Raw genomic sequence first — 8,233 nt, forward strand, 5'->3', positions numbered from 1 at the left:
TTTCTTGTAATAATTGCTCCTTTGATATATGTAATTGGTCACAAATGGATTCGTATCAGAAAAGATCGTGAAAATCAAAAAGAGAAAGAAGTAGAAATTGAAGAAGAGACCACCGAGATGAATAGAAATCCACAAAATCCTCCACCGCCACAAAATCCACCTGTGAATGAAGATATGGCAGGTGAAGGAGCAGCAAACCGAGCAGGAGAAATTCCTAATCCGATCCTTCTAGCAGATAATCGAGATGTAGCCATGCGAAATTATGTCACTCATACATTCAACAACCTAAATTCAGGAATAAATAATCCTTTACCCCAAGCCACACAGTTTGAGCTCAAGCCAGTCATGTTCCAGATGTTACAGACGATGGGCCAGTTCGGAGGATTGACCAACGAAGATCCTTACTCCCATCTCAAATCCTTTATTGAAATAGCTAATGCATTTCAACTTCCTCGTGTCTCTGAGGATGCACTAAGATTAAAAATGTTTCATTTTTCTCTCAAGAATGGTGCAAGGACTTGGCTAAACGCGTTAGAACCAAATTCTATCAACACATGGGCGGAACTAACGGAGAAATTTTTGGCAAAGTACCATAATTTGACCAGGAACGCAGACCTTCGAGAGGACATTGTGTCTTTTAGACAGAAGGAGAATGAAGCAGTTCAAGAAGCTTGGGAGTGTTTTAAGGAGTTACTTAGAAGATGTCCGAGCCATGGATTGCCTGCATGTGTGCAGATTGAACAATTCTATAGAGGATTGGATCGTTCATCAAGGATGATGTTGAACACTGCAGCCAATGGCTCCTTGTTAGAGAAGTCGGTAAATGAGATCGTTGATATCTTGAATAAGATGACAAACATTAATGACCAAGGCGAAATAGGAAGGTCATTACCAAAGAAGCAAGTATCAGCCGGAGTCTTTGAGTTAGACACAATAGCTTCAATGCAAGCCCAAATGGCGGCTATGAACCAAATGTTAAAGCAGTTGACAATGGAGAAGGAAACCAAAACCACAATTTTGGCGATACCTGAACCCTCTCATGTTTTACAAATTTCAAATATATCTTGTGTCTATTGTGGTGATAACCACTTGTATGAGAACTGTCCAGTTACATGAGTTGGATGAATTTCGTCAGTTTTCTTATGAGAATGCCAAGATGTATAAAGAACAAACTAAGAAGTGACATGATAAAAAGATAATGGACAAGAATTTAGAATCTGGAAACTTAGTTTTGCTTTTTAACTCTGGATTAAAGTTGTTTCCAGGTAAGCTTAAGTCTAGATGGTCGAGCACATTCGTAGTTGAACATGTCTATCCACATGGAGCGGTGGATTTAAAGGGTTCTAAAGGTAATATCTTTAAGGTAAATGGACATCGGGTCAAGAACTATTATGACGAGTATATTGACAGTGGTAAAATCTCTGTAATACTGAAAGACCCATGAGAAAACAGTGGAAATAGTCCCTCGGACAGTTTGGGGGGGGGGGGGGGGGCGTTTTTATGTAAAATATTTTTTGTCTTCTTTTTGCTAAATTTTTACATTTTCTTTAAGGTTTTTTTGTGTAGATTCCAAATCTAATTTTTGTTTTTGCATTTGAATTTTGTAGGATCAAGATCCGACCCTCGTCAAAATTGCGCCAGGCGCAATTTAAGAGAAAAAATTCGATTGTTGAGTTATGGATTAGGGCTTTCGTGGGCTTTATGTGGGTTATGTTTAAATGAACTTTGGGTTGTTTTTCAATCAAAAGGAGGCCCAATTTTAAACCCAATTATATCTTTAATAGGTTTTAAAACATAAAACAAAAAGCCCTAGTATTTGAAAACACCCCATTCACGATTTTTACCAAAATTTTCTCACTTGTTTTCAAATATTCTCTCAAGAAATCTCAAAGAATCTCAAAGTCTCTCTCATCTCTCTCTTTTTCAACACCTTTAGGGTTTATTGGAGGGATTTTCATTGTCGATCGTGAAGCAAACTCAAGAACCATGGAAGGTTCATCTTCCTCCAAGCCGCACGACAAAGAGAAGGAAAAGAAGAGAGTGTTTGTTGCCTCCACCAACCAAACCGGGTATGATTCCTCTTGAACCTCCTAGGATTTCTCATGAAAAGTTAGTTTTTGATCTTAGGGAACATAGAAGAAAATATGAGGAAGCTATAAGAATGAACCCTAGGAGAAATCTATCCATAGGTGGTACAAATTCTGAAAAAATCAATATGGAATCTCATGATGCTAGGGTTAATAAAGAAGGTTCTAGTGAGAAGAAATTAAGAGGTGTTAGTAAAGTCTATCTTCGAAAAAATCAATCTTTAGAGGAAACAGGTGCTGTTTTAGATGAAGAAATAACTAGACTTCAAGAGAGAGCGGAGATGTTCAGTAAAAATAACGAAATTAGGTATAAAAAGAACGAGAGGTTTTATGCGAAAATTGAGGAATTAAACATAAAATGGCAAGAATTCATGGAAAACTCAAAGAAAGTGAGTGAAGAGATTCAACTTGAGTTAAATAGCATGAGTATATGTCGTAGGATGAATATTTCTCAAGATAACCCCGTTTCCGGGTCTTTAGAACTGTCTATCCCTCCTTTTCTCTCCACTACTATTGCTGTGCATGTTGAAGGTCAAGAACAGGTTAGTGGAGACCCAGAACACGACACGGAGCCCTTGGCGCACTTAGATTCGGCCACGGTCGAAATTCAATGCCAAATTGCGCCTAGCGCAATTATGGATGCAACTCCACCGGCCACTCTACAAGGTATTTTGTCTCCATCTTTCCCAGATCCTATCTTGATTAAAAAGCCCCTAGTTTTTGATGATTTAGAACCGGAAAGGACAACGTCGAAAATTGCCAAAATTTTGGTGGCGTTGAATGAAGTAAGGGGAGAGGATCCATTAGAGGATGATGGAAACAGTGGGGTAGCACAAGGACAATTGAATGTTGATGGAAAGGATGAAGATCTTGGAGAATTACCCCAAGAAGTGCATGGTGATGAGTTTGAGGACGAAGAAGAAAATGACGATATCTGTCAATATGAAGTGAAAGTACAAACTCCGGTGCACGAATCTCAGCAAGTTGATGAGGAGCCCCCTGCAAAAGAGCAAGTAGGAACATCCGGTCCTGTGGATGTCCCTAGTGAGGCCATAGAGGAATCATCTTCCTCTTCTTCACGAGGTAAGACCCTTTCTTTGTCAAGTTTGAATGTTTCTGACCCAAACTTTGTTGCTACTGCAGAGACTTCAGATGAGGAGGTGAGTTTGACCAAAGTGGTAAAGAAAACACAAAAGAAAAAAAAAGTGGTAGAAATTGCCAGCGCAATTTCTAGGCCTAGGACCCGTGCCGCTATAGCACGTTTGGCTGCCCAAAAAAAAAAAGCCAAGGCTGGTCCTCTGAAAAAGCCAAGAGGGCTAGGGTGCAAAGAGGGGCAGAAGAGCCATTTGAGGAGACCAATAAAGAGGAGATCGATTCTACCGAACAAACACCATCAAGAGTAAAAAAGGTGAGCTTGGAGGTGAGGAGGCTCACCTTCACAACACGTGATATCCTCCTTGAGAGAGGTTTTGATGAGACCCAAGAGCCGATGCCGGAATATGTTAGGAGAAGGCTTGTGGATAATGGTTGGGAGTCGTTGTTTGCCCCAACTACGCGTGTATCCGAGGCCTTGGTGAAAGAGTTTTACACTGCCATCAACCCAAACCGAGGGGATGTAGTGAGAGTACGGGGTAAAGTGGTAAAATTCTTGCCTTCCATTATTAATACTCACTATGGTTTGTTGGATGTTTTTAATGCTATAGGTAATGAAATTTTGGTGTATCCATCTGACGAGCAACTGGAGGAGGCGCGTAGGCTTATTTGTAGACCACATAAGACATGGACTGTCTCAACCACGGGAAGCTTTCCTTAAAGCCCCTTGACATTAATGAGCAAGCGACAGTTTGGATGTATGTGGTGAAGAATTGGTTGATCCCCACTTCTCACGATTCCTCCATTAAGCGCAATAGGGCGATGATGGTGTACATTCTCATGAAGGGCATTGAGTTCAACTTTGGGGAACTCATAAGAAACGAGATACAGAGTTGCTTCGAGAAAATGGTAGGTTCTCTTGTTTTTCCTAGACTAATAACCGAGTTATGCTTGCAGGTGGGAGTGGAGGCCGATGATGCCAATGTTGTGATGCCCAAGAAGCCGTTCACATCCCTAAGAAGAGTTTGGGGATATTCCATTGTTCGAGAGGAAGATTCTCCCATTACCACTGCGGATCCCGAAACCCGAGGGGTAGTGACTAGGGAGCAGTATGATGAGCTTAGGTACAAGTACGAGCTTCTTTTTGGTTACTCAACGTGCCACATGTGCTTTCCTCAAGAAGATATACGGTGATGAAGCACCTTCATTCCCCGATGAGCTTGCGGCCGATTTACCATATTCTTCCCGTTTTCCTACCGATTTCACCAACGATGAATCTTTCGATGATGAATAGGGGAGTATCTCCCTCTTTTTGTTTTGATATATGGATCTTGATTTTGTATGTTAGGTTGTTTAGTTTAGGTTGCTTAGATTAGTTTGCATATTAGGTGGTGTAGGTTGTTGTTTTGTTGTTTTAGTTTGCATGATAGGTTTTTTAGCTTAGTTTTAGTTTTAGGTTAGTTGTTGGGATGTTGTGTTGTTAGGAAGGTATATATGTTGTGTTTTTGCATATGTTTAAAGTTCAAACTTGCATGCTTCCTTGTTCTAACTACTAGATTGTCTTTAGCTTCTTCAATACATCTTTTCTAAACTCTCAACATGTTCATCTTTTTAATGAAATGCTTTCCTTTGTTCTGTGTTTTTGTATCTTCTCGATGAGGATTCTTAAGGGCATGAATAAGTTAGATTTCCTAGTTTTACGATCAAGCCATAAGTCATTTTCCATTGGTTTTGTTTTGGTTATAAAACTGTGTTCTGCTTCTTTTTGTTTTGAAACCTTAACTTTTTCATTACTTTGGAAGTCCTTGTGATTTGATAGCAAATGATAAGAAATCCTTGAGAGTTGGATCTAAGAACCTTGTTAACGAACAAGACCCATAGAACACAATCCCAAAAACCCCGAAACCGATTAAGGAATCAACCCAAGGAAAGTAAAAATCGGATTACCTTGATGATCAAATATCTCAAGGCAAGAAAACTCGCTCCTTGTTTGAGATCCGAATCACTCCACAAGCAAGATAGATCAAGTCTCACTTGAATGATCCTAAACATGCAAGCTATCACTAGATTGCAAAATACATTAGCTCTTGGCTAAAAGAAAGGCTCAAAGGCTCATTTCATTTCATTACATATCAATTCTATCTTCTATAACATGACATACATGGCTATATATTGCCTCCAAAACAGACCCAAAGTAACATATGGGCATTTGAAGGGTTGGAACACTTAAGTTCATCAATGGCATAAACAACCATTAACTAATTGTAACCTAAAAAGTAAATGAAAAGTCTTAAAAACTGAAAATACTTAAAAATACACCATAAATCCGAAAATTAAAGATTAAATCAGCAAATCAAGAGTTTTGTAACCATAAAGGATCAAATGAAGCTTCATTTAATGTAGCATGAACTTGAGATCCATAATTGATGCCTTTGTCTTGAATGAAGCTTGAGTTGACTTGTATTTGATTTGAATATGTAGGAGATTCATATCACCTTGTCCTTTTTGTGCCAAAATTTTGCATCTCTCAAAATTTCTTTCCCGAGTGAGGACATTGTTTCCCTTACGTTTGGGGGGGACGGTGTGTGTCTTTTTGTTTTAAGAAAGAAAATGCATTTTATGTTTTGGAAAAAGAGTCAAGAAAGAAAATGCAAGCAATAAAAGAGTCATATGCAAGAAAATTTTTTTGAAAGAAAGATGTTAAGAAACCCTTGAGAGTTGGATCTAAGAACCTTGCTAACGAACAAGACCCATAGAACTCAATCCCAAAAACCCCGAAAACAAGTATGGAATCAACCCAAGGAAAAGTTTTAGAACGGATTACCTTGATGATCAATATCAAGAGTAGAGAAAACTTGTTTCTAAACTCGTGATTCGAATCACTCCACAAGAGGTATGATCAACACCGCTTGAATGATCCTAACATGCAAATTCTAAAGACACAAGAAATTGCACAAGAAATGGGAGATAAATCTCTCAACCAAGCTAATGAGAAAACTCACTTTTCATTCAACTTCAAATTGTGTTACAACAAGACATCTCAAGGCTATATATAGCCATCCTAACAAGCCATATGAAAAGTCTTAAGCAAATGAAAAGACTTGTAACTTACAAGAAATGAAAAGACTTGTAAATGAAAAGACATAACTTACGAGAAATGAAAAGACAAGCAAATGAAAAGGTTAAGAACATGGAAAGCCAACCAAAATAATTGCAATCCCGTCCATAATGAGGGATGTGAGTGTTTGACTTGGTTTTTGAATTGAATGAGTTGACTTTGACTTGTCTTGATGGAGTTGACTTTGACCTTGACCAAGTGGACTTTAACTTGCCATAAAAACACTTAAAAATGCATAACTTGCACCAAATTGAAGTGCATAGTTCTAACTTCTTGCACATCTTCCTTTATTTCTCTTGTCGAGTTCAAGAACGCTTGGACACGAAGTAGCAAAGCTTGTTGAAGTTTCCTAGCTCTCGATCTTGTAATCGGTCCATGAGGCATAACAACGGTAGCTCCTTGGTTCATATCATCCTCCCCATCTTCAGAAGGATTCGTCCTCGAATCGAAGTCATCAACTACATCAAAAGGAGACAAATCAGAAACATTAAAGGTAGCACTCACTCCATACTTACCTGGCAAATCAATCTTATAAGCATTATCATTGATCCGTTCAAGGACTTGAAAAGGACCATGGCCTCGTGGTAGCAACTTAGACCTTCGTTGAGTTGGAAACCGTTCCTTTCGAAAATGTACCCAAACCCAATCCCCTGGCTGGAAAACAAGGAGCTTGCGTCCTTTATTGATGCGGGAAGCAACCTTAGTGTTTTGCTTCTCAATCCTTTCCTTAACTTCTTTATGTAGCCTATGGACAAGATCAACCTTTGTGCTAGCATCATAACTCACAAATTCATTAGGAGGCATAGGCAACAAATCAAGTGGGGAGATAGGATTGAAACCATATACAATTTCAAACGGTGTGCATTTAGTAGTACTATGGACAACCCTATTATATGCAAATTCAATTAATGGCAAACAATCCTCCCAAGTTTTAAGATTTTTATCTATGATTGCTCGAAGCATGGTAACCATTGTCCTATTTACTACCTCAGTTTGTCCATCAGTTTGGGGATGACAAGTAGTAGAATAAACAAGTTTGGTTCCCAACTTTCCCCATAACACACGCCAAAAATGACTTAAAAATTTTACATCGCGATCACTAACAATAGTTCTAGGAATGCCATGCAAACGAACAACTTCCCTAAAAAACAAATCAGCAATCAATTTAGCATCATCAGTTTTATGGCATCGTATGAAATGCGCCATCTTGCTAAACCTATCAACCACTACAAATATTGATACGAATCCATTTGTGACCAATTACATATATCAAAGGAGCAATTATTACAAGAAAGGCAAGGAAGATTCAAGAGGCTTTCACACTGCACCTTCAAAAGCTTGTTAATGCACAAGAACCAACAAAGAGTTTTGAGCCCGAATTTATTCATAATGTTACTTCAATGAGTCAAGAAGAGAATGGAGCAAAGATGGCACGGGAAAAGTTGTCTATTTTGAGAGATGGCACGGAGGACAAAAAAAGTGTGTAGATTCGTGAACAGGTGCCTTTGCAGATTGCACCTCTTTGGAGTTTGTGAAGTCAAAAGTTGTCAAACCATATCCAAATGTGAAGCGCCTCCTACAGCACATAGATAAGACCATTTGAAGCATGACTACGTTTTCTGATCCGCATTTAAGTGTCTAGAATGATGTGCAATCAAGTTTTAATTTGCATGTCTTATTTTCTACAATTTGCATTAAGTAGTATTTTGAAAAACTTTTGGTGTTCTTATGTTGAACGACCATTTGGCCTATTTAAAGGCTTGTAATGCTCTTGTTATGGATAACTTAAGATTAAAACATATTGAAATTCAAGAACTTTTGTTCCTTAACACTTTTGGTGTTGCTTCTTTCAAATCTTGCTTTAGGTTTGATGTTAAACCGATTCATTGGATTAGTCTCGATCAAGCTAATTCTGGAGTGAGTCGTCTTAGGATCT

The 8,233-nt window shown here is 38.6% G+C and overlaps 1 non-coding gene across 1 annotated transcript; it reads right to left on the bottom strand.

The window, feature by feature from the left end:
• Positions 1-612: 612 nt before the first annotated feature.
• Positions 613-719, bottom strand: LOC148213122 (small nucleolar RNA R71). Its single transcript, XR_015793045.1, has one exon. It is a non-coding gene; the product is annotated as a small nucleolar RNA R71 (small nucleolar RNA).
• Between the last annotated feature and the right edge of the window lie 7,514 nt (positions 720-8,233).

The sequence above is a fragment of the Momordica charantia genome, assembly GCF_013281855.1.
Source record: "Momordica charantia cultivar OHB3-1 chromosome 1 unlocalized genomic scaffold, Mcharantia_2.0 BLBB01000001.1, whole genome shotgun sequence".
NCBI lineage: Eukaryota > Viridiplantae > Streptophyta > Magnoliopsida > Cucurbitales > Cucurbitaceae > Momordica > Momordica charantia.